This window comes from Leptonychotes weddellii, chromosome 4, assembly GCF_054177405.1.
Source record: "Leptonychotes weddellii isolate Sample4059 chromosome 4, ASM5417740v2, whole genome shotgun sequence".
NCBI classification, from domain to species: Eukaryota; Metazoa; Chordata; class Mammalia; order Carnivora; family Phocidae; genus Leptonychotes; species Leptonychotes weddellii.
Genome location: NC_138372.1, coordinates 7841806 through 7869508, shown reverse-complemented (window position 1 = coordinate 7869508; position 27703 = coordinate 7841806).

Here is a 27703-nt window from a genome sequence, read left to right as displayed (position 1 = left end):
AATCTTGCAAAGCCCAAAGACAGGCTGTCACATATCTGTGAGGCCGCGTGGAGCAGTGGTCTGGGGCATGGACTCCTCCGCCAGTCTCTGTCACTCCCCAGCTGTGTGGTCCTGAGAAGTTGTTCAACCTCTTGGAGCCTCAGCTCCCTCTCCTGTCCTGTCCCCGCAGAGATCTGTTGTGAGGGTTAATATTTTCATTGTCCAGTGCCTGGCACACGGTAAGGGCTATTTAAGTGTTAGCTATGATTTTTTTCAAAGTAACACAAACAACTAAGGAAAATGGTGAAAATAGAGAAAAAACTGTAAACCCCATGACATTATGCTAATAGAGCAATTGACTTGCTTTGTAATTATGAGACGTGCCCAGCGGAACATCTAGAGCGTCTCGGGTCTGGACAGGTTCAGAGGCCCCTAGCCCCTTGACATGAAAAAGCCCCAAATCGGAGGTGGCAGGGGTGGGAGAAAGCTCAGCCTTGGCCAGAGCTTCCCAGTGCCGCACCATAGAAGCTTAGCTCCAGGTCTTCTAGAAGAAAGTTCCCCGGGGCCCCTCCCCAGACTCTGAATCCTTTCAAGCTTGTAATTTCTTCTCACCATGGGAACCAAAGCCACCCCATTAACCCACATTGCAGGTGGGCTCTTTTAAAGGATCTTTTTGCTTCTGCGTGGCCCTGACTTCAGCTCCTGGGCAAATGTGGTCGTTTGAACTGTGGTGGCCACCTGGATCGGCTAAATGGTGCTCTCAGGAGCTCCCAGCATGACCCTATAATCACTGTTGGAAGCGTGGTGGCCAGGGCCATGTCTGCCCCTGGGCACGTCTACCACCCCCCACTCCGGCCAGTTCTCTGCTGTGTCTGAAGAGATCAGGAAGAGGGTGTGTGTGTGTGTGTGTGTGTGTGAGAGAGAGAGAGAGAGAGAAAGTGTGCATGTATTTGTATGGGAGAGAAAGCGGGCGTTTATATCCTGAAATATTCAACTCACACTGACTGCATGAATCTAATGTGCATGAATTTGGCACTTGCTGAAAACACCCTGGGAGTTCCTTTCCAAAACCCTAAGTTTGGTGCTTCTCTTCATCCCCACCCTATATCTGGGTAAACTGAGGCACAGCGCCAGGCAGTGAATTACCTAGGGTTCCACAGCTGGAAGCAGCCCACTTGGGATCTGAACCTACAGAGTTGCTGGGAGAGTCACCACCGGCCTCCTCAGCCTCTCCCTGCATCTCCCGTGTGTGCTGGCTGCCTCCACCTGGTGCCTTTGGGCCAGGGGGGCCCATGTGTGACACACATGCTCCCATTTTGTCCTTTAGACATGCGTGGTAGGCCCAGAACACTGTCCTGACCATCCTCACTGGCCCCAGACACACCCCATTGTCCTCCCCGAAACTGTGCTTCTGGAGGCCACTGCTGAAGAGGGAGAGAAAATCCAGCTCAGTCCGGCCGTGCCCAGTTCTCTGTCCATTTGTTGGCTTCGAACGGGCTTCCCCTCGTGGTGGCAACATGGCCGCCAACAGCTTCAGCCGCAGGCCCTCCCAGGCCCTGGTCCCACAGGGGCCACTCCTCTTCATGACCATGGTGGCTGAGGGGATGGGGTGAACCGATCAGGTGGTCCTGGGGGGCTCCCCCCGTTCCCCTCTGGGCAGGTCTCACTCGTTCCTCTCCCTTTTGGGCTCCAAAGCCCTGGCTCCCATTTCCTCAGGGGCATCTTCTCTTCAGAGGTCTGCAGCCCTTCCCCAAAGTGTGAGGGCTTCTGTGTTCTCCTCTGCAAACCCACCACCCATCCAGGACAAAGGAAAATTCAGTCTGCCTACCTGGGGTGTGTGTGTGTGTGTGTGTGTGTGTGTGTGTGTGTGTGTGTGTGTGTTTGTGAGGCTCACACAGCACTCAGCACCCCAATACAGGATCCTGCCACCCCGACGGTGAAGCAACCAGTGAGCTGTCTCCACCCCCATCAGGAGCTGAGGCCCTGACGTCTCTCAGCCCTCCCTGTGGACCCACAGGCACTTGGCACCGGACAGCTGGGCTCTGTGCTCACGGCCATGATTTGCTGGAACTTCCTTTCTGCTGACACTGGCCACTCTCAGATTTGCTGCCAACCTGCCTTTGTCTGAGCAGCAAACCGACAGAAGAGGAAAATGCTCACGAAGATCATCATGAGGCCTCCGGGGAGCCAGGCTACGTGCTGCATCCCGAGTGTGGATTTGCATGCTGGATTTTCACAAGACGCTCGAAAGAGAATTCGGGGACAGCAGGGGTCCTGGTGATCTTGCATGCAGGAAGTACTCTATTAATAATTGTTGAATGAATGAGACCCTATGAAATGGGCACTCTTGTTATGCCATTTGATAGATGAGAAAACAGAGGCTCAGAGAGGTTTAGTAACTTGCCCGGGGCCACACAGATCAGACATGGCAGAGGTCAGATCTAAACACAGGCAGCCTCTCAAGAGCTAGCCTGACCAGGCCTGCTGCCCAGCTGGGAAGAGGCAGGGGAGAGGTGGGGCTGAACATCGGCATCCCTGCCCTGCCTCTGGTGCGCGGCAGCAGCTGGCTGAAGCCGGGCTCTGGGGCTGTGTCTGGTTCCACGGCTGAGCTCCTGCTGAGCCACACTCACTTCCCACATCCATTCTTCCAGACACTGTGTTCTGGGTCATGGGCGCCTGTGATTGAGCCTGAAGCACGGACTGTACTTACCAACTGGCCCTGTTCCACCACGCAGGTCATTACCACAGAACAAGCCGAATGTTCTCCCTCTCCTTTCATCAAGGCATGACACGCAGCTTCTCCTCTCAGGGATGTTCAGGGGAAAGTACACAGTGCTCGTTTGAGGAGGCAGAAAACTAGCTGCACCAGGGCTCAGAGAGTGAGTCAGCGAGGACCTTCCTTTAGAGAGAAGTCACTGCTGCCTACTGCTTCCAGGCCTTTCACTTGATGTCCCCTGGCCTGGAACATTCTCCCACCCTCCCCTCCCCTGCCCCACTCTGCCACCTAGCTGGTTCCCACTCACTCCACTCCCTCCAAACAGATTCTCCAGAAGGCCCTCATATCCCTTTCCTTTTACTGTCACTGTTGTCATTCCCTCTTCAATGTCTGACTTCTTACTAGACTGTGAGCTCCATGAGGACAGTGACTGCTAGTGACAGCTATTTACTCAGAACATAACCCCACTCAAAAGAGGTGCCCCTTCCTTAAGAGAGTTGACTGACATCTGATAGACAGGAATCCTCATCCATATACAAATCTAAGAACATGAAGGGTAAGCAGTGGCTCCTAGGTTTGCACAGTGCACAGCCTGCCCAGCTGTACATGCCAACCTCAGTGCACCATATATTTGTTAACTGACCACAGTTGTAAATAAAATATAATTCAAATGCTCAAATATGTAACGTAAATAATTCAAATAACAAACTGAGTGTCTGCTTAAGGCTGAAGAGAATCCAACCTTTGGAACACAGGGAAGAAAACTGGGTCGGTGATGAATAGATAACCATAAAGAGGCTATTTAGAAAGGCAAGACCCAGAAGTGGGTCAGGGCTGGATCCTGTGCAAATTAGTGACTGTTTATTTAGCGACTTTTCTCCATTGTGTGTGGCTGCAGGGTTGGAGATTTATTTGGGGATTTAGTTTCAATAGAATAACAACATTCTTTTAAAAAATATCTTTCATTCTTAAAGTGAAACATTTTCCGCTGAGCTGAGGCTGGGGCTCAGCATAATTGGCACGCTGGAGTCATGTGTGGGAAAGAAGGGGGAAGGGAGGAAATTTTTTTTGATTTGCTAATGACTTGGAATCCTACATGGGGCCCAGGCACGCCCCCCCCCAACTTGTCTCTGGGGGAGGAGGGGACGGAGCTCTGGTGCCCTGTGTGGTGGGCAGCCTGTGGCAGCCAAGGGTGGGTATGCGGGGATGAAGATGGAGAGAGGTGGGAGAAGAAAGGGAGTGACCTCTACGGAGCCTGGCTCTGTTTAGGGTCTGTGTGCAGATGATCTCATTTCAGCCGCCCCCAGAGCAAGACTCACTGCTGCTGCAAAAGCCAGATAGCAAATAGTTTAGGCTTTGAGGCCATAGAGGCTCCCCCCAACCTGCCCCTGTAGAAAGAAAGCAGCCATGGCAGCGTGTAAACAAGTGTGACCATGTTCTCGTAAAAGTTTATTTACAAAAATAAAATGACGCATAAGTGCTCAACATGACTAACTTGCCACCTTGAGGTCTAACCAAGGAAACGTTACGGTGGATGAGAACACGGGGGTGGCGCTTGGATTAGAATCCCGTCTCCTGCATTAATCTGCTGACCCTGGCAAATTTCATAACGTGAAATTTCATAACGTGCCTCAGTTTTCTCATCTGCAGAATGGGAATGGTATCCATACATAGCCACCACATAGGATTATGTGAAGAGGCAATGAGCAAGGCGAGCAAGGTGCTGGCTCATAGCTGGTGATCTCCAAGAGTGGATTTGAGCCCAGGCGGTCGGACCGCAAAGCCAGAGCATTTTCTCCTGCAGGGGGAGTGGGTCAGCATCCTTCTCTCTCCACCCCCGTGAAGAAGCTCCTGGCCGGCCTTGGGGAGACCTCCCAAGGTCACTGGCTCCTGAGAGAGGTAGGAGACAGGGGGAACACAGTAGGAGGCTCACTCCCAGCCTCCAGATCACTCCCCTCGGCCTCCTCCCCTGGGGAACCTGCTCTCAGCGACTCTCCACCCTGAAGCCCCATGCAGTTCATCCAAACTCTATATGCTGCCGCTGGACCCTCCAGCTCAGCCCCATTTCTCCTTGTGAGGATGGGGCATGGGAGTGGGGGTGGGTTTGTAATAAGAAGTATCTGGGATCTTGCTCCCCATGCCAGAGTTCCTCTCCCTCCCCCCGGCCCCCCCTGCCCCCACTGCTCCCACTGTTCCCTGCTCCCGGTGACCTGCTCAGGAGGGCAGGACCTTACAGGCTTTTTGAGAGGCAGGGACCGCACAAAGGGCAGCCCCGACCCGGTCGCCGCTGTGTTGTTGTGTCTTTGGCAGGTGGCTGCGCTGGGGGCAACTGTGAGCCAGGGATTTATGGGGCGAAGTGAGAGAGAGCTGTGCTGGCGGATTAGCTACATGCGGTGCTGCTCAGCACAAAGAGGAGAAAGAAACATAATGAATGAGGTGCCATCCTGGAGAGCCAGCTACCACAGCCCATATATTTCTGCCTAAAGGAGTTTTTATACAGCTCGGCACTTGCTCAGCGGGGCTGCTGTGTGTTTACAGACAGGGTTTGAAAAGGAATGTCTACTACTGGTCTATAAAGTCACAATTAGCCGAACCCTAATTTACGAGCACAATTTGCTGTTGCCATTAGGGCTGGTGCTGTTCCGGCTTGCCGGAGGCTGTGAGTGTCTGGAGCATGCGAACGGGGAGAGGCTGGGCTCGTGGCTTGGTCATGGCGGGGGTGGGGGGGTCCTTGGGAGCAGACGGGGTACAGAAGATATCCCCGACATGGAGAGGTCATCCAGCGCAGAGCTTCACGCTAGCTTTCAAATCCTTACGACAGCACCTGGGATAGCTCTTGATAGTTTCTCCAGTTTGCTAATGAGGGAGCTGAAGCTCAGAGATGGTAAGTAATTTGTGTGGGGTCACACAGCCTGTGAGTGATGGAGCTAGAGCCTGAGTCTAGAGCTGTGGACCATGGGTATAAAGCCTTAGCACAGTCCCTGGCACAGTCAGGGACTTGGGAGGATGGCAGACCTGGGCCCCAGTCCCTTCCTGCTCACCGCTGTGCAACCTTAGGACAGTTGCATAACCATTCTGAACCTCATTTTCCCTATCTGTCAGATGCGGATGATAGAGGAGCCTATCTCATTAGACAAATGATGGGTATAAGGGGCTTCACCATGTGTTACTTTCCCAAGGTTGCCCAAACAAATGACCACTAGCTGGGGGCCTTAAACAGTAGAAATTTCCTGTCTCATAGTTCTGGAGGCTAGAAGTCCAAAATCAAGGTGTTGGCAGGTTTGGTTCCTTCTGGAGGCTCAGCTTCTTGTGGTTGCCCGCCCTCCTTGACGTTCCTCAGCTGGAAGACGCATCACTTGGACCTCTGCCCGGGTCTGCACATCACCTTCACCTTTGTGTCTGTGTGTCTCTCTTCTGTATCTAATAAGGAAAGGTGTCATTGGATGGATCCAGGATGATCTCATCTCCAGATTCTTAATTTAATTACATCCACAAAGACCCCCTTTCCAAATAAATCCACATCCATCCATTCTAGGTGGGCATATCTTTCAGGGGACCCCCATTCAGCCCACTTCGGCCCATGGAAAGGGCTCGGTACTATTGCTTGTTACTATCATGACCAAGGGCTTGCTGAGAATCTCCACAGCAGCTTCTCCAGCCAGCTCCACCCCACCACCCCCACCTCCCTGAAAACTCACATCCCAGTTCCATTTGTCTTTCCGTCTCTGGGTCGCAGGGGCTAAAGAAGCACAAATGCTCTGCTTCCTTCAATTACCCACTGATAATGACTTCACTGGTGAGCAGGGGGTAGAGACAGCTTGTCCTTGGGTGTGAGGGGGCGGGCTAGGAGGGGCTGCCCAACTCCCAGGGAGCCGCCACCTTGGCCCCAAAATGTGGCTGGAGGAGTGGCTGCGGAAACCATTACCGGGGCATCCGCCTTGAGCTTCCAGGGAAACTAATGGGCTCAGGGACGCAGCTCAAGTCAGAAGACATGGGTTTGGGTCTTAAGGAGGCTGGGCCTCAGGCCAGGGAACTGGGGACCTCAGCCTGTGGATGGCAGGATGGAATAAGTTCAGATGGTGAAGAGACTTAAAATCTTTTTATTTTGGGTGCCTGGGTGGCTCAGTTGATTAAGCGTCTGGTCATGATCCCAGGGTCCGGGGATCCAACCTGGAGTCGGGCTCCCTGCTCATCTGGGAGCCTGCTTCTCCATCTCCCTCTGCACATCCCCCCTGCTCATGCTCTCTCTCTCTCTCTCAAATAAATAAATCAAATCTTTTAAAAAACTCTTTTTATTTTAAAAGTAAAGTTTGTTGCTGCCATTACAAAAGCAGTCATGCTCGGTATGGAAAATGTGGGAAATGGAGACCAGAAGGGAGTGGAGAAAGATCACTCAGCACCCAGGGACAACCACCATTACTTTTTGGAGTATTTCCTTCCAGGTTTTTAAATTTTTTTTCCATGTGTAATTTTCATTCCGCGGGGTTGATGCTGTTCATACAATTTGACATCTTGCTTCCCCCCCGCTCTTATAGCATAGAAGTCGTTTCCCATGTAGTGACAAGTTCCTTGTAAATATAATTCTTGATGGCCCGATAGCATGCCGTGGAGGGGCTGTGGAGCCATTTCCCAAGCCAACCCCTTCTTGCTAGGGCATCTTGCTGGTTTCTGGGATGTGAGTAGCCAAGGGAGCGAGCAGACTAGGCCGTGGGTGCGCTGGGGACACCGGGCGCGAGGTCTGGGGTCAGCTGAGCTGTGCTCACCTGTGAGGCCAGACGCCTGGCCTGAGCTGCCGTAGCTGCTGTCAGACCTCTTCATCTGCGAGCAGCTTTATCTTCATTTCTGACGGATCGGCGCCGGGCCCGGGCCCTGACACTTCCTCTTTATGTCTCTCGCTCTTGGAGCCTCCCTGTCAAGTAGCTAATGAACTGTAAACAGACACTCCAGTGCTCCAGGGGAGCCCTCGAAGAACTCACAGCTCACAGCTGTACAGCAAAGAAGGCTTCAGGGAGGCAGATAACGCCCAGCCCTGCACTAGCTCCTCTTGGGGTGGGGGCGTGGGGGTGGCGCTGGACAGCGCGTGTCTCCTGAACGTGCTCTCCCTGCGGGCGGACAGTGGAGGTGCTCCTCAGACAGCCTCGGCCCTCACGCTCCTCTGCCTGTTGCTCTGGAAGCCTCAGAGGGTCCCTGCCCCACCTCTTGTCTCTCCCTCCCCTCCAGCTCAGCTATTTCCAAAGCTGGTTTGTGACTAGTCTTACCAGGAGAGCTTTTGGAAAATGCTGATGGCCGCGTTCTCCTTCTTAAAGATGGGGACTCAATGGGTCATGTGGGACTCCCCCCCACTAGATTATCGAGTCGCTTGGGAACCCCTGAGTTAGACTGAAGACCCCTCCCACCCCCCCGCCCAGGCCTGCAGTACTGCTCAGAAACTCCCTCCTCATTCTGAGCTTGGCACTCTTTGTGCTAGTAAGGAGGAGTCCCGACATCACTCCACTCTGGGAGGGGCGTGTCTTTTAAGCTCTGTCTTTAAAATCACTGGCCTGATTCAATTTCTTCATTTTGTAACTGAGTGAACTAATTCCAGGGACAGGAAGGGACTCATCCAAGGTCACTATAACAGAGCTGAACTACAACACACCTCCTCCACCCCCTAATTCATGGCCCTGTGGCCCCGGAGGCTCAGGGCTCCTCTTCCTCTTCCTCAATTCTCCAACCCTCATTTTGGCTGTGTTTAGGGATGAGGACAGAGTGGTCCCCCCTGCTCCTGCCCGCCTCTCATACTGTTTAGCTGACTCTTCAGACCCCTGCTTATCCATAGCCAAGCTACTAAAATCCTGCAGTTTCCATAGGTTGTTGGGTCCTGCCGAGCCCCCTGGCTGCTTTAGTTTCTAGTTGGTTCTGCAAGGAGGGAGAAAAAAGGCAAATGCCCATCACTCTGCTGGTGGAGGGAGAAAATGAATAGCAGTTCCCTTATCTCTGAGGTCCTTTTCATGCTTGGAAATCCCTGATGTTGTCCTAGATCTGCCTGCAGGGACTCAAGACGGGCTCTGAAACCCCTGTGCTGATTGCCAACACCATCAGGTTTGTGGCAAGCCCCAGGTCCCTTGGGGGAGGTGGGAACACCGGTGTGGGGGGCACGAAGGAGCAGGGGTGCCTTCCCTAGTGAGGGGGGTGGATAGCTCTTCTTTTGGCCCATGGGAAGGGATGGAAGGTAGGGGCTGGGCTCAGAGAGGGGACTGAGTCCATCATAGAATGTGCATGTTGCAGGGGATGGGGGCAGACTTTGGACAAATGGGCTGTCAGCTCAGGGCCTGCATGTCCCCTTTGGTTTGGGGCCTTCTCTGAGGCAGGGAGGCATGAAATGGGCCCACTGAAGGAAGGGACAGCAGCTGAGGATGCTGAATGCCTGAAATGAAATATGGATGAGCCTTTTTCATCCCAGTAAATTGGTAGCTGGGGCTGTGGGCGGTGCTGGCCAGAGGCCATGGGGTTTGTCTAATCTGATAATGGCCATTTTTACTCCCTTACCTCTGGTCTCTCATTTTGTGAATTTCCTGGAGGCGAGGAAGGAGGGTGGGTAGGGATGGGGGTCTGGAGAGAGCTGGTTCTCTGGAGAAGAGGTCCCAGGGACTAAGTTCTGCTCTGAGGTCGGGCAGAGGTGTCCCTGTGTCAAACCAGGGCAGCTCCTTTCATCCCCACAAGCACAGGGAGAGTTCCTGCCCTGATCAGCTGCATTTCAGTGCCTAGCACAGTGCCTGCAGGTAGGCTCAACTAGTATTTGCCAAGCAGATGGACGAATAACCTCGGTACCCAGTCCCTTCAAAAACTTGCTCTCTGCCAGATATCAGTGAGTAACGTGATCTAATTTAAATCTTTGCTCTTATGTCAGTGACCACTCCTTTATTCATTCAATCCATATTTACTGAGCACCTACTATGTACCAGACAAAAGTGCCTGTGATCAAGAAGTTCACGCCCCAGTGCCAAAGGGTCCCTGCTCTCAGGGAATGTTTCAGAGGCAATTTCCCAAACTGATGAATTAAGCTGAATGGTGAGTATGTTGGAAGCGGTGATAGGTGGGTGGCAAGGAAATCTCTTGTTGAAGAAAGGGGAAGGGGGATTTCCAAAGTGCTGCCTTGTTTGAGCATCCCATCAGTCTGGGCTAGGCTAGGCAGGCAGGTGAGACCCCACGGCTCAATTCCAATTTGCACTGGGATTTGGTAGCAGGACCAGCACCCCGGCTCTGGACTGAGATTAAAAGCATCACCAGGCTGTTTCCCAATGTTCTAGGCTGGTTCCTATGAACAGCTGGGGCTGAAAGAAGCAAAACTTTCCCCCCATGGCAGCAGCCCCAACTCTGATTTGCTGCAGTCCCCGGTGAGTCAGAGTTGGAGCGATGTATCATAAATGCCAAGTAGGGAATGCTGATGCTCTTGGGAACAAGAGAGATATTAGCCACGGAGAGTCCTTGTCACGCTCATGGGGGTGTGACAGGACAGAAAGGATTAACCTGGGGTGTCCCCAGCCTGCCTACCCCACTTGAATAAGGGGGACTGGTGGTGTCTCCTAGATTCCTTCCACCCCTGTTAACCCCCCTCCCCACTCCAGGGAGGGCCCTCCTGTTGTCAGACCAGCTCTTTGGCTTTTGGGGTATAGGACCAGGGAAAATAGTGGGGAACACCTGGAAAATCTGAAGCTCAGGAGTAGGAGTCAGGGTGGGGGGATTTGGTAGGAAGGAGGCACCAGGGGAGCCAAATACTGTACGATGTAGGTGACAGAGACGAGGAGACTGGGACATTTTTCTGACCATGTATCCCCTTCAAAAAGCCTGAGATATGGATTTGAAGAATGGAAATAATTTTAAATAACTTTTTGGTTGCTGGGCCGTATGCCTTCACCATGGTGCCACTGACCATTTGGATGGTGGTTTTTGTAGGGTTACATGTCATAAGAACAAAGACAAAAATAACACCTACTGTGTACTGAAGGTTTTTATGTATGATGCATGAATAAGAATTATCAAGTAGCCCACATTTCATTTAACAACACTATTCTGCTTTTTTCTCTTTTATATTGTAAGTTTTGACCTCCTCAAGACTGCTTTTTTTCCCTTCTGTGCTGACTAATAGAATTCCAATATTGGGTCTTGAAACTATAGGTCCTTGTAACTGCTGGAAAGAAATCTCAGCAAGATAAGAGGTAAAAAAAAAAAAAAAAGTCTCCACTTTCCCTGCAGCTATAGGAAAGCAGATTCTAGTCTGCATGAAAAATCCACCTTGCAAATGTTATTTCGAACAGAAGAGTTTTATATGGCACCCTGACTTCGGATATGGTTGCAATACTCCTTAGTAAACAGTTTTCACTCTTAAAGAAACCCCCTCATAATTCTGATTGATTGTCTTACTTAATAATTTATTACCCTGGTGATAATATATGAGTGGATATTTCTGTTTTCTGGAAGGCAAACCTGTGAGTTGTCTTTGTGAAACCAGAGGAGGGTGATGGGCACTGTCTCTTCTCCTGCATGAATGAGCATGAACAAATCTGGCACTGTTGGAATTCATATTTAAACAAGGAGTTTGAGAGCCCTTGTCTCTTTTCAATTAATAGGAACAAGTTGCAGAGTCCTTTACCTGGGTTATCTTGTTTAATCCTCACATCAACTCCACAAGGTGGAGGCTATTGTCATCTCTCTTTCATAGGCAGGACAATGAGACACAGTGAGACTAAGGTGCCAGGGAACACACAGCCAGGAGTTAGAGCCAAGCTGGCTTAGAGGCCACACTCTTAGCCTGAATGCTGGGTACCTGGGGGAAGGCAGTTCTACTTTGTCCTGTGGATTGATGACTCTGGGAAGTAGAGGATGAAGAAACTGGGGACTTCTTGAGTATCTAAGCATTCAGAAAAGGGGAGAGAAAAACCTGAGAGACAGGGCAGTTTTGCAAAGCCTCGAAGGAAGGAATAAGCACAAAAACAAAACAAAACAAAAAAAGAGGAGCATGGGGTGCCTGGGTGGCTCAGTCATTAGGCGTCTGCCTTCTGCTCAGGTCATGGTCCCAGGGTCCTGGGATTGAGCCCCGTGTCGGGCTCCCTGCTCAGCGGGAGGCCTGTTTCTCCCTCCCCCACTCCCCCTGCTTGTGTTCCCTCTCTGGCTGTGTCTCTCTCTGTCAAATAAATAACATCTTTAAAAAAAAAAAAAGAGGGGCAGAATTTAGAGAGTGTTCCTGAGTCAGAGTCCAGGAGGCTGTAGAGGAAGCTGTAGGGGGAGCGGGTGGTGGGGGGCGGTGAAAAGAGCCCAGGAAGGGGCTGGAGGGGCTGTGAGAATGACTGGCATGGGTTTGGTGGGTGAAGGGACAGGGACCTCAAGGTCAATGCCACTGACATGACATTGGGGGGTGGGCACCATTTATCAGGAAAAGGAGGTGAGTGGTAAACCCTGGACTTGGGCAGTTTAGAGACCCTGCTTAGAGACACTTTTTTAGAGGAGCGGCCAGCTCACTGGCTAGAAGAAGAGGTTACTAAGTGCTTTGACACTCTGCCAGGCTAATTGGGCAATGTGAGGCCCAACACCTGGAACAGACCAACTTGTACATTGTCTTTTTCACACAATCACTCCTGCCAGTAGTGAAACCCGGTACATTTAGAAATGGTGGGCCCCATGGGCAGTTCTTCAAGTGTTAGATATAGTGCTTGTTTGTCTGATGTGCTTATCCATCTGCCTTCTAATTCCTATGGGAAACAACCTCTCCAACACCACCCGCCCATACACACACACACACACGCACATGCACACACACAGTTCTAAGTATCTTTTACTACATAACACAATATACCTAGACTTAGTTGTTTAAAACAACCATTTTATTATGATCACGGATTCTGTGGGTCAGGAATTGGGGAAGGACGGAGCAGGGATGGCTTGTCTTTGTGTACATGATATTTGGGGCTTTACCAAGGAGGACTTTCTAGGGGCAGGAATCATCTTGAGGCAATGTCACTCACATGTCTGGTAGTGGTGTTGGTTGTCCACTTCAACCTCCCCTGGAGCTGTCAATTCAGAACATCTGCCCTTGGCCTCTCTATGTGCCCTGGGCTTCTTCACAACATGGTGGCCTTGAACTTCTTAAATGGGGGCCCAGAGCTTCAGAGGTGACTGTCTCAAGAGGCAAAGAATGGAAGCTGCCAGTTTCTTTTTTCCTTTTTTTAAAAAGATTTTACTTATTTATTTGAGAGAGAGAGAGCATGCAAACAAGCCAGGGAAGAGGCAGAGGGAGAGGGAGAAACAGACTCCCTGCTGAGCAGCAAGCCTGATGCCGGACTCGATCCCAGGACCCTGGGATCCTGACCTGAGCCAAAGGCAGATGCTTAACCGACTGGGCCACCCAGGTGCCCTGGAAGATGCCAGTTTCTAAGGGCTGGACCTGGAAATAGGGAAAGCATTACTTTTGCCATATTGTAGTGGTTGAAGCAGCCACAAAGTCTGCCCAGATTCAATGGGAAGGGACATGCACTCGCCCTTGAGATGGAAGGAGTCAATGTTACACTGTAAAAGAACATGTGGGATGGGACATATTGTCGGGGCCGTGAATGGAAAAATACATCCTACATATACTTAGTCTTAGTGTGGTTGTCAGTAATGGTGTTCTTCTTGTCTGGGAGTATGGAATTTTGGACCTATGGTGACCCTGTTGGCTACTGGTTGGGGCAAGTCTACCTGCAGAATGATTCTAACAACATTGCTTGAGCCTCTGGGTAGAGTCATGCCCCCATCCAGGTCTTGTCCAGGATTTTCATGTTTCTGGCACAACTGAAAGAATTCTTAACAATAAATCAAGGGAGAGAGGGATGATTATACCACAAAAGTAGTGGAAGAGCCAAGATTTTGAGCCCAAGTCTCATTCTGTGGGGGAGAAACTTCCTTGAGAGGGAGGCAGAACATCTTCCAGGAGAGAAATAGTGGGAGACTGCTCTGGAGGGTTTCCACCTCCCATGGAGTATATCATCCCCATTCCTTCCTCTCCTTTCACCATGATTTTATCCCCCCAAAAATCCAAGAATCATGGAGATGACCTAGAAGTTGGGCAATTAAAGGTAGCTGCTTTCCATTCCTGTGATATTGAGCAAGTCACTTAAATCTCTCCTAGCCTCACTATTCTCATCGAAAATGTGGAGATCATAGAGTTATGGGAAGTTTAAATGGGATGACACATGGGAAACCCTGAGCATAGTCCTGGGCACACTGCAAGCTCTTGATGACTGGAACCTATTACATGAGCTCTTTGGGTGGTCAAGATTCCTCTAATGTTAACACAAAGATGGAGATCCCTCACCTCCCAAATAACCTCAGCTCTGCCCAGCCTTCTCTCAGTGCAGCCTGTGGAACTATTAAAAATGACAAGAGGCTCTCTTGCAGATTTGTATGTATGGGCGAGTGGTAATTTCCATAACAAACACAGGCACACACAGGTGGGGCACAGATTTCTCCAAGGCCTGGAGCTACAAAGGGAACACCTATTAAATCAGGATGGGTGAGTATAGCCCAGGGTGTCTTCCTCCCTTTCCCCATGCTAATGAGCTGACATATTCCAATTATGAGCCAAGTGGAAGGGCCTGGCCATGATGGAATTTGCCAGTGGCCTTGAAACTGAAGTAGCAATGCATACCCAGAGGCTGCAGGGAGCACAGGCATCTTTGTGCCTATGTACCCCTCCTGGGTATGACCAGAGAGGTTGCAGGATACTGCAGGGGCTTGAAGGGGCTGGGAGAAGGGGAAGGGGATGTCTGGAGTGAGGCCTGCAGAATGCACTGCTGTCAACTCCATCTGGAAGAGTTGGGATTTACCTGAGTGAGTTGTAATTGCATCTAAGCCCTCTCTCATTTAGTTGGTAAATGTGTGAATAGTACTTGTGACCTCGAGTCCTCAGTTTTCCCATCCTGAAAAATGGACATAATATTACATGTTTTCCATACTTTTTTGGGATTTGGGGAGTACAAGAATAGATTCAAAAGAATGTGGGAAATTAAGGTCCTAGGGCCATTACAGATTTAGAGACTTTTTGAGCTAGAAAATCATGAGGTTCAAACAAACCCCTCATTTTACAATTGAGAAAAATGAGGCCCAGGGAAAGGAAAGGATCTGCCTGACATTCTCAAGTGAGTTAGTGAGTGAGATGAGACCAAGTGCCAGAGGCCCTGATGCTAAGTCAAGTGATCTTCGTTTTTCCCCTCATTGCTCAGTTTGCTCCTTTCCTGGTGGTCATATTGGATGTAAATTCCCAAGGCTCTTATGGCTGGCAAGCTTAACTGGGTAGAGCATGGACTTGTGCACTATGCATTTGTGGTCTTCCTGGGTCCTCTGGCTGGTCTGGGAAGTAATATCCCTGTTACATTAATGCTTTAAATATCATATATGTTGATGCTTTTGTTCACTGCATAATTAATAGTATATAGTATCCCCCATTGGCATCTCATCAGCATGAGCCTACAATTCCCACTGGCTTGATGAGGCTATTTCTCAGATAATGAGCCATGAGGAGTGGATTAAGTGCTCTGCATGTCCTTCCTCCCCAAGTGGCAACCCATGAATTGAAAGAGTGAGAAAAACTGGCATCAAAGAGGCAATAGATTCTATTTCTAGATGAGACGTGAGATGGCTCTGAAGCCACCATTTATTCCTTCTTTCAATAGTAAATAAACCATAATATGTGACCCTGTGCATGTTCTCTCATAATATCTCACAATAAACAGTGTGTGGCACTGGTTATAAGAGGGATTGGAGAAAGGGAGCATGGATGGCTCAGAGAAGTGCATCCTTAATTTTGGAGATAAAATTGCTTGTGGTTGGAGGTGAGAGGGGGTTATCATCACCATTGTCTCTCAGTGGGCCATTGCAACAGCCTAACTTGGTCTGCCAACTTCCTCTCCTACCCCCCCAGTCCATTCTCTACATAGCAGCTAAAAAAGCAGGTTATTTTATTTTATTAAAAGATTTTATTTATTTATTTGACAGAGAGAGACACAGCGAGAGAGGGAACACAAGCAGGGGGAGCGGGAGAGGGAACAGCAGGCTCCCCGCGGAGCAGGGAGCCCAATGTGGGGCTCGATCCCAGGACTCTGGGATCATGACCTGAGCCGAAGGCAGACGCTTAATGACTGAGCCACCCAGGCGCCCCAGCAGGTTATTTTAAACATAAATCAGATCACTCCCATGCTTAAGATCCAAATGTCTTATATGACCCACAAAGCCCATGTGGTCGGGTTCCTTCCTACTTCTCCAACCTTATTTCTGCCATGTCTTCACCTCATGCACCATACTCCATCCGCACTGGACTCCTTTTCAACCTTTGAACCTGCCACATTTGTTCCCACCTCAGCATCTATGCAGCTGTGGCACCCTTTTCCTAGAATGCATTTCTGCCAGTTCGTCACAAGTCTGGCTCCTTCTCATTGTTCAAAACTCAACGCATATGACAGCTCTGTAGAGCAGCCTTCCTTGACTCTCCTAATGAGTCACCATACAGCCCATTTCTCTACTTATTTTCTTCATAGAACTTACAACAAACTGAAATTATCCTCGTTATTGATATATTTATGTGTTTACTGCCTTTTCTTCCCACTAGACTGTAGGCTCACGAGAGCAGGGAATTTATTTGGCTCACCATTTTATCTCCAGTGCTTAGCACAAGGCCTGGCACACACTAGGCTCCCAATAAATATTAACTGAATGAATGAATGGATTGTGCACATATGTTAAAGGAAAGATTTCTAAATGACCTTGCATTTCACTCTCTCAGAGAAGAAGTTTTTCTTTCTTTCTTTCTTTCTTTCTTTCTTTCTTTCTTTCTTTCTTTCTTTCTTTCTTTCTTTCTTTTTTTATTCTTATGTTAATCCCCATACATTACATCATTAGTTCTAGATGAAGTGTTCCATGATTCATTGTTTGTGCATAACACCCAGTGCTCCATGCAGAATGTGCCCTCCTCAATACCCACCACCAGGCTAACCCATCCTCCCACCCTCCTCCCCTCTAGAACCCTCAGTAGAGAAGAAGTTATTCTTGCATCTAGGTTTCAGAGGGGAAAATAAGTTGGGTCCCAGGGGTTCTGTTCTTCTATCCATGTGCTCCACTGACAATTCTACATATGAGAAACCCCATTTACCTGGGCATTCCCTGAAGTGCAGGTCCCTTGGGAAACATCTGGATTGGAGAAAGGAGGAGGAGGTGGAAGAGAGGTAAATGTTGGGTGTTTTCCAAACCAATCTTCTCATCACACATACATTTTTAATGCTGTCAGAATTTAATTTGTTATACAAAACTGGAAGCAGTAGCGTTGTGTGTAAATAGCAAACTGTGGGAAGATTGCTCTCTGCAAACAACGTTTTGCCAGACCAGTCTATTTCCCAACCCATTTAATGCGTGCGTCGCTGTCCCTGGTGCTGAAATAATAGAATCAGTAGGCACCTGGGCTTCACGGCGTGGCGGCACCTCTGTCCGAGGTGCTGAAATAGCCTCTGAGAGCTACCCGTGGCGTGTGGCCACCAAGTTCTGCCATGGTTAGGTCACTGCAGTGATAGCTGTTGGAAATCACAAGGCTGAACTATAATTCAATTCTAATTTGGCATCTCTTGAAGTTAATCCAGGAGCTGCTGCGACAGCGATCCTATTCTGCTCTAGGGAGAGTGGCAGGGCTATGGCATGATGAGAACTTTTTGGCAGCTCCAAGGGGCATGTCCAGCCTCAGGCATTGTGAACCACATCAATAATGCCATGAGGAAGGACAGAGGTGCCACAGTTCGCGGTTCACAGCTGCACTCACCATGACACCTGTCAGTTCAGCCTTACACTGGGTGGTCTGCAGCAGAGCCTCTGACCGAAGATCCCATGCCTCATTATCCTCATTTGCACAATGGGCAGGTATGCTTCCATTTCCCTCAAGATGGAAAATAAAGCACAAGCTCTGTGAATTTCATGGCCCTCGAGAAGTGAATGACAGATGATAGTTTAAATTTGGGGCAGATGGAGTGAAATGAACATTTAAAAATATTTATTAGTCATTTTAAGGAACAACTTGTATAAAGCACACAGATCTTAAGTATACAGCTTAAAAGTGTGTGTGTGTATGTGTGTGTAACCACTATCCAGATAAAAATGCATAACATTTTTCAGCACCACCTCCTTGTGCTGCCTCCCACCAAGAGTAACCCTTTTTCTGACATCTGTCACCATAGATTAGTTTTTCTTGTTCTGGAACTTCACATAAATGTATTCACTCTTCTGTGTCTGACTTCTTTCATTCAACATTATGCCTTGAGATTCATCCATGTCACTGCATATCAGTAGTTCATTCTTTTTTATTTCTGTATAATACTCTTTTGTGTGAATAAACTACAGTTTATTGATCCATTCTACTGTTGATGGACATTTGAGTTGTTTCCAGTTTGAGGCTGTTATGAATAAAGCTATGAACAATCTTGTGTATGCCTTCTGATGGACAAAGAACCCATTTATGTTGGGTTTATACCCAGGAGTGAAATTGTTGATCATGGTATATACATATGTTTCTAAAGTGGTTCTATCAATTCACAGTCATTTAAAAAAAAAAAAAGAATTTCTCCTTTCTGATTTTGCCTTTCTTCATTCTTTTGATCAACAGAGAAGATGTTCTAGGGAAGACTCTGTTTAAATAATGTGGGTTTAGATTTTTTCTGGAAAATTTTATTAATCAATATTGATTCAATGACTATTCCCTACTAATCTCTTCCTAGAAACCAGAGACATTCTTCTCTCAGACCTTTCTTCTCTTTGATTATCACCATGACTGATCCCTGTAATGAAATGAGAATGAGATGATGCAGAGCTTAGAATGAATAATCTTCTTCTTCCTCCACACCCCAGGTACAACATGTCTGAGAGAAGAATCCGGTCAAGAGCTAGAAGCATGATATTACACCCCCCCCACCCCACCCCTACCCCGTGCAATGGAGGAATCTTGGGAGTTCCACACACTCAAAAGTCAATTAAAAATCTGCAAGGAGTTTTATGTTCCAAGAATGGGATGGGCATGGGTAACAGGGAAAATAGCAAGCTCCTCCTTTGTTGTTTCCCATTCTTGTCTTTCTCCAGATTTTATGGAATTTGGGAGCACTGTATCTACTGCTAGTATACAATGTTTAGATAATTTTTTTAAAGATTTTATTTATTTGACAGAGAGCGAGATAACGAGCGAGAGAACACAAGCATGGGGAGTGGCAGGCAGAAGGAGAGGGAGAAGCAGACTCCCCGCCGAGCAGGGAGCCTGATGCGGGACTCCATCCCAGGACCCTGGGATCATGACCTGAGCTAAAGGCAGCCGCTTAACCGACTGAGCCACCCAGGTGCCCCAATGTTTAGATAATTTTAAGATTCAATTTGAACTGTATTATAGACAGCTCAACAATCTCAAGGGCACACGTGGAGTATTTTACAGATTGTCCTAAACATTGATCCATTCATTAGGAGACCCAGTGCTCACAGTCTGCCTCACCTCCCTGGCTGTTCTCCCTGACCTTGGGGTCATGAGATTTTCCATTACACATTTACTCCTCTGTAAAATTTCTCTCTCTCATTTGCTCTATGCTCTCCTTTTTTAACACTAGGTCTCTGTCATTCTTCTCACTCCTTTCCTCTGGACCTCTCGCTTTCCCTCTCTGCTTCCCCTCCCACTTCCTTTTGTCTGTCATACCCTTTGGAAAAAAAGATCTCTGGGTTCAGAACAGCCAAAATGGCTGGTGAAAAATAAAACAAGATTCCCATGTTCTCTTGAAATGGAGCTAAAGTTTCTTACAGACGCTTTAAAGGCAGCAATAGAGAGGGGTAATGGTTTGTGTTTATGAAATGGAAACAATCAGAGTTATGCCAACAAGAACCAAAGACCTTCCACCCTGCCTTTTTGAGCTGAGGTTGGAGAAGTTCTTGGCTGAGCTGAGGGTTAAAGGACTTGGAATTTAGGATGAGGAAGGATAGTAGAACACATTTGTGGTGTACCTTGACTTGGATCCCTCTGGCCTAGGGAGTTGGGGGTCAGGTAAGCATGGTGGGACAAGAGAGGGTTCAGTGTTCACCCTGGGGCCCTGGGAATCACATAGTTCCTTGACATGCCTTTAGGGAGTCCCTGCAGGACTGGGATTAAGAGCTCTGCCTGTCTCAAGGTTATTTAACTTCTTCATCAGCCATCAAGGCTACCTGCAGATCATACAAAAAGTGATCTCCAAATCTGCCACGGCTGCAGAATTCTCCCCTGGCCCACCCCACCCCTCTGGCCTGAAGATGGTCACTGTCAGCACTTTCCCTCTCTATGTAGATCAATAGGGCCCTTGGATATGACCTCAAGTTCAATTATGGCTTCAATTATGGAATAAAGAGGCCGTTATTGCACACCTACCTCTTATTAAAAACACTGCACTGGGGGGCTGGCAGAGACTGGACCTGGGGGAAATCATTAGCCCACTAATTTGAAATCAATTTAAAGCGCATTTGCTTAATTGTATAAGCATAGTGAATTATCTATAAATTGTTAATTTAGTTGAATGTCACACCAGATTTTCATTTTATAAATTGCATTTTGGGGTTGGTAAATGTATGTGTCCTTTCTCTCCCCTCTACCCGTGCTTCCTCTCTTTTTCTAAAACAAAGCTTGATAATCCATCTTCTGGGATTCAACCCATAACAAGAGGGCTGAACACAATTCAAGCCATAATAGGAGGCCTTGTGTGCTCCCACTCATTCTCCAGGAACCATGACACTGCCTTGTGAACAAGTCTGGTGAGTGACATATGGCCTCATGACCCCTATTCCTCCAGCCTGACAGTCAGGCAAGCCCCCAAAGCAAAACCACTCAGCTAACCTACAGCTGACTGCAGACGCAGGAGGGAGCCTCTAGGATCGGAAGAACCACCCAGATGAGCCCAGCCTAATTTAATTAGTTTACAGAACCATGAGCTAAATAAATGGCTGTTATTTTAAGCCACACGTTTTTGAAGTGGTTTGTTAGGCAGCAATAGATAGCTGGTATATTGAGACTCAGAGAGCTCATGTGACTTTCACAAGGTTGCACAGTTATAGGTGGAATCCAGGCAGCCTGATGGTGTGATTACCACACCATGGGGGAAGGACATGTCCCAAGGTCCCCCTGGGCAAGGGCCCCAGAGTCCCTGAGTGAGACCTCTGGAATTCAGTGATCCAGGGGACAAGGTGGGAGGAGTCTTGCCTCAGCCTCGCTATTTGCTGTGGGATCTTGGGAGAAATCACTTCACCTTGCTGAACCTCAGTTTTCTCCTCTGTAAAATGGAGTGGTAATAGGCCTGCTTGGCAAAGCTAGGAGAAACTGGTGAGACAGCAGCTTGTGAGTTGCGTAGTGCTGTACACACTTTAGGGCGTCTCTCTTTTTATTGTAATAATGTCATCGATGCTCTCTGTCCCCTTTGACGCTACCTGCACCACTGACGTATACCAGATCATTGCTCGGTGTGGAGGCAGTTGTATGCAGTAGAAACTGACCTTGCAGTCAGACAGCCTGGGTTAGAATCCCACCACTGGGTGAAGATGGGTGACTCACTGTCTTCTTTGAAAAATGGGGATACAGGGGCGCCTGGGTGGCTCAGTCATTAAGCGTCTGCCTTCGGCTCAGGTCAAGGTCCCAGGGTCCAGGGATCGAGCCCCGCATCGGGCTCCCTGCTCTGCGGGAAGCCTGCTTCTCCCTCTCCCGCTCCCCCTGCTTGTGTTCCCTCTCTCGCTGTGCCTCTCTCTGTCAAATAAATAAATAAAATCTTTGAAAAAAAGAAAAAGAAAAATGGGGATACAGTCCTCCTTTCAGGGAGGGTAGGGGGGATGAAGTGATTTCAAGGCATGTGGAAGGGACTCAGTTACATGTCAGCTTCCCTTCACCCCTCCTCTCTCGCTCACCCTGCAGATTTCTGCCTGTTCTCACCAAGGCAAGGCAGATCTGCCCTGAAGGCACTCTGGGAGGCAGAGTAGAATGATAGTCTGGGGACAGCCTGGTCAGAAGCCCTTCTCCTCTCCCCACACAAGCCAGATAAGTACAAGCCGCATCTCCGTCAGGTAGGCTTGTGCAGAACAAAGACTCCACTGATCTGCTGAGAAACCATGTCCTTCACCTCCAGTCCCTTTGACAAGAGGTGGGGGAGGAGGTGAAGGCAAAGAGGGATGCAGAGTTGCTGGAGAGTAAAAGGCACCTGTTAATTCATCCCCCTGTAGTGAAGCAAAGAAAGGGCATCGCTCTGCCCCAGTTCTGATGAGATAGTTCCCATTTTACAGGTAGGAAGATGGAGGCTTGAAGGGGCAGGACATTCATTCAGTCAACAAATATTTACAATGAATATACTCTATGCCAGGAGCTGAGGATTTTGTCTTTTGCCTTCATGGAGTATGCCCTTGTGGGGAGAGAGAGACAAGTAGAAGGTCACTAAAAATATAAGGCAGAAGCAATCCAAAGGGCTATGGGGTCACGTCCCAGGACAACCAACCCAGACTTGGTGCACTAATGAGGGCTTCCTGGCAGAAGCTGAGTCTGAAGGGTAGAGAGGAGCTATGAAGGTGCAGTAGGGGAGTGTTCTGGGCAGGGAGGACAGTCTGTGTGGGGGCTGGAGGTGAGCCACTGCACCACATGCATCAGGACTGAAAGAAGTTTGGTTTGGCTGAGGTCTGAGGTGCAAAGTGGAGGCAGTAGCGTGAGATACAAATGAGAAAATTGTCAATGAGATCCTAAAAGAACTTGAAGGACCTTCAACTTTATTCTGGAAGTCATGGCCAATGATTCAGTCAGCTATTGTTGCAATAATGCTGCAAAACAAATCTCCCCAAACTCAGTGGCTTAAAATAACAATCAGCAGTGTCAGTTGAAAAGTCAGGTGATCTATGCTAGGACCAGCTTTGTTTGGCTCCAGACTACAGTTTGGGTCAAGTCTATTCCACAAATCTCTCAGCTTCCTGGAGCAAGTGGGCTCCCTGGGGCATGTCTTTCCCTTGGAGAAGCAGAAGCTCGGAGGGCAAGTCCCCTGGGACAGATATATTTCAAGGCTTTGCTTCACTCCTGCCAGCATCCCTATAGACAATTCAAAGTCCTATGGCTAGATCCAGCATCAATGGGACAAGAAAACACATTCCACCCACAGTTGGAGAAAAACTAATTGGGGAGTAAATAGTTCCTGTTTATTGAAGTGCTTTGCAACTCTAAGCACATAAATGCTACCCTGAGTTGGGAGAAATCTGTTTTGTAACAATGCCAATGATAGTGATGATGGTTTAGCAGGTATCGTATGGCCAGCCCCTTGGCATTATACTACCTCATTCAAAATGCAACAACCATGCACCATGGATTATTCTATTTAATGGATGAACAAACAGGTTAAGATAGAGCAAATGACTTGCTCAAATTCACACAGTTAACGGAGGCAGAATGAGGACACAAACCCCGATTTCTAGGATTCCACACCGGCAAGGCCACAGAGCCCAGCCCCAGCCTTTTCTTATCGCCCTGTTCTGCCCCTCCCAAGCATTCCCTCTGCCTGCTCAACTCCAAGGGGGAGAGGGAGAGGCATCAGGCAATGCCACACTCCCAATCACCTCAAAGACTCTGATTAAACTCTTTGACTCCAGAGCAGGTGACTGCCCCATGTTTCTGCTTAGAGAAGGAGGCAGGGAGGCTGCCACCGGCCGGAACAGCTCCCAGCAGTGCCTGGGTTCAGACAACCTCAGCTGATATTTGTTGATGCCTTTTCTGGATGTGTGTGGCGGTGCGCCCCTCCCCTTCTTCCTCACTGCTCGCCCTGCCTCACTCCACCCTCTTCCAGTCCACCTTCTGCCCTGCAATCAGAGTGAGCACTCCAGGGAGGAAATGAAAGCCACATCTCCCCTCTGCTTGAAAAAAAATCATCCAGGTACTGCATTCCTGTACTCAAAAAAATCCAGAATGTGAGAAAATTTATAAAATAGTCTCCCTTCAGTTGTTGTCTGCCATATGCTTGGTACCCACCCCCCCCAAACCCACAGGTAACCAATGTTTTAGCTTTTCTATGCTTTCTTTAGGGTTTCTTTATGCATACACAAGCAAAATGAGTATATATCCTCTCAACTATCCCCCTTTTTTTAAACACATAAGCTAGCACATTTTACACACTGTTTTGCAATGGTCGCCCTGTTTGATATAGCTGGACGATGTTTCCTATGCTAGCACTTAGCTTCCTTGTTCTTTATAGCTACAGAGTATCCTATTGTCTGAAGGGACTAATTTATTTCACTGGTCCCTGTGTTGATGGACATTTAGGAGCCCCCAGTCCTTTGCTATACCAGACAAGGCTTCAGTGATTAACGTCTACATTTGACCAGTGTAAGTTTATCTTCAGGAGAAATGCTCAGAAGAGGGTTTGCTGAATCAAAAGGATCATGCAGTTGTGATTTTGATAGCTATTGCCAAATTACCCTCCATGGTGGTTGTTTACACTCCTACCAGCAATGCATAAAAGAACTGTTTCCCCATAGCCTTGCCAACAGAGGGTGTTATCAAATGTTTAGATTTTTACCAATTGGATAAGCCTAAAATGGTCTCCTGCTTTAAAAAACCCTTCATTATATTCCCATTCCTTGGGATCGAGTCCAGCTTCCTTGGGCAGTCCTGGGGGTGGGCACAGATTTTTCCCTTCTCAAGGGCTTATTGTCAGCCAGGAAGGTAGATGTGGACACAACTCATGATAGCATGGAGCTTGGTGTTCCAACAAGGAGCCATGAGAGAGAAGAGGAAGCCTTCGTGGAGAAGGTAGCATCTGAGCTGAGCCTTGAGGGACAGGTCAGAGTCTGACAGGCGTTAATGGGGAAAAGAGAGGGGGACATGTGCGCATAGTCCAGAATGGAGATGGAGAATATCTGGGGCAGGTGAGCAGTCTAGGATGGCTGGAGGACCTTGTAGGAGATGAGCCTGAAGAGAGGGTTGAGGCCAGATCACGATGGACCTTGAATGTCATGTGTAAGAGTTGGGGCTTAAACCCGTAAATGATAGAAATACTTGGAAGCTTTTGTGGGAGATTGTTTAGTTAGGACTCTTGATTTAAAGTGAAAGAGAACTTTACTCAAAGTGGCTTAAGGAAAAGGGGACTTATTGGCTTAAGAGAGAAATCTAGGCACATTTATCTTCAGGCATGGCTGGACCCAGGGGCTTAAGTGATGTTATCAGAAATTTGACTTTTACCCTTCGGTCTGCTTTCCTCTGTTTCGGCCTCACTCCTGGGCAGGCTCCAGGATTTCCTCCTACAACCTAGGAATATCGGTCAAAGGAGAGTCTATCTTTGCCATAATTCCACCAAGTCCCCAGGAAGACATTCATTGTACTGGCTTGGGTCCGTCCATCCCTCAGCCTATCACTATGGCCAGAAGATGGAATGCACTGATTGACCAGGCCTGGATTACATGCCACGTACACCTGGTTAGGGGGGTAATGTAAGGGGGTAATCAGGGGAGTGTGTATGGGGGAGGGTTGCCTCAGCTTCATCTGCACCACAGGTCTGGGATAGGGGAAGATCCTCAAAGAAAAAAGTCAAGGTGCAGCGACCAGAAGAGGCAAGAGTGGGCTTGTATGAGGGACAGATTAAAGGTGGGGAAACCAACGAGGAGACAGTGAAGGCTGGGAAGAGGATGAAGGAACTGGAAGAGGCTCCCTTGGAGCCCCTCTGTTGGAGATGTGGTGTGGGGGGCCTGAGCCCCTCTTTGTGGCTGGAAGGCACACTCTGCCATTCTGGTCTCAGGATGCAGACCTCGTCTCTAAGACAAATCCAAGCAGCCTTGGAGGGCGGAGCTGGGCAAAGACATTAGGCCCCATGCCAGCCTGACCCCCCAGGGACAGCAATGTGTGGACCCGCGGCCCCCAGAGGCTGGGCTCCTATTGTACATCCGTGTAGAGTGGCCAGCATTTCACAGGACTTTGCTGGGCCTCGAATGCCAAAGGCAATGGTATTTAGCCTGCTGGAGCAGGTATGACCACCAGCCCTGAACTCCTCTAGAGGCTCCAAGGGGCAAAGGAGACTCAGTTCTTCCTGAGAAACTTTCTTTGTAGGAACCAAGGCTGGCCTGAGAACCCTGTGCACAGGGCCACTCCACGTGTTTTGCTTGGCTCTCTTTTGATTCACCTGGTGGGTTGTGTCACTCTGAACCAGATGTTCTCTCCTGGGCCAGCCTGTTGTCCCTTTCCATGTCTGCTGCCCTAAGAAGGCTCTGGCCTTATGCCCTCTGAGATCCAATGAATCCTTTCTTCGATGCCTTCACATCAGCCTGCAGTAGGCTGTCCTTTGGCTCCAGAAGGCCTGTGTTGGGTGGGATCAGTGCCCCAGAGGCAAGGAAAGTGGTCCTCATCCTTCTCCAGGGAACCCTCTGCCAGCCCCGGCCTCATGGCTTTGTGCCCTTATGCATCACTCTTCTCCCTCACCACCCTCTGGTTTGTGGTTATATGTTTGAGGGGTTCTTTTATGAAAGTTCTTTGTCCCACCTCAATGGTAAGGTCCATGAGGTGAGGGTCTGGGTCTGTGTTTGCATTCCCTTGTATCACTGAGGCCTGGAACGGTTCCTGGCACATAGTAGGTGCTCAGTAAGTAAGTTGTTGAACAAATGAACGCACCGCTCCAATGGGCATTCTTCTGCTTATGAGATGTGAACAACAATGAGAACAAGACTCACAGGTGACGGCCACTGGTGGTGGGCACAGGGGGCAGCTTGACTTCGGGAGACTCAAATCCTGCCAGCATAGCAGTGGATGGATCAGAGCTCTGGACATCATTTTGTCCCCTGCCCCATTTCCCAGATTAAGTCCATGTTCAGTGGCTTGTTCAAGGCCCCCGGGGCAGGGCTGGAGCTAAGACTCGGATACTGGACTCTGAACTCCAGATCGGGTGCTCCTTTCTCTAGGATTAGCACGCAGGTGGTGCACAGCAACTGAGGGAAGCTGATCAGCTGGCCCTGGAGTCAAATGTGGTACCTGCTGAGAGGCTGTAGGGGACAGAGAGCATGGACTCAGGAGCCAACAGCCTTGGGCGGGAAGCCTGGCTCTGTCTCACAAGCTGTGGGAGCTCAGGCCAGTTACTTCATGTCTCTGAGTTTCAATCTCCCTTAGCAGTGAAACAGAAACAAAAACATTCGCTTCTGAGGAATGCTGTGAGGATTCCCAAGAATGCATGCATAGGACCCAGGACGCAGTAGGCGCTCCAAAAGAGCTGGCTCTCATTAATATCCCCTGGCCTCCAAGAGAAGGAGGGAGAGAAGCAGGGGCTCAGGGAACTTTTGCAGGTGACAGGGGTCTCTCTCCCCTGGAATCCCCTTGTGCCCTGTGGCCCTCCTTGGCCTGCTGAATACCTGCACCTCTTCGCAGACCCCAGGCTAACTGCTGTGCCTGAGCTAATGAAGGGCATCTCATTAGCGCTCGGCAAAAGCTCATTAAGACCATGGGCTGTGCATCAGTAGCAAAGGTAGGTCAAAGTTCTTTTCACGGGAGTTAGTGCCGCTGGGACTCTGTGTGCCAATATTCACAAACAAGAGAAAGGGCGATTTATTTGTAGGCAAGTAGACAGCTGAGTGCGTGGCCCCAAATAGTTACCCACATCCTTCCCCCAGCCTTCCCCCAGGCCCTGCCCCCGGGGAAGGGAGAGCATTACTGGCCCGCAGCTGGACAGACGCAGGGCCTGAGGGACCAGGACAGGTCAGTTTTAATGAGGAAATAAATATCCAAAGTTGAGAATGCCACCCACAGAGGGCGGGGCAGAAGAAGCAGCCTGGTACTGCCCGAAACCGCCTTCCCCACTCCGGGCCCCAGGAGCCCATCTGTAAGACGGGAACCCAGCTCCCTGGGGAGAGCTATGAGGGATGCCAGAGTAGTAGTGGGCGGGGCAGCCCTAGTCACCTGGGGGGAGGTGACAGTGACACCAAGGTCTGGCTGCCTGCTCAACACCCCCCAACACTCTGAAAAAAAGCAGAGGT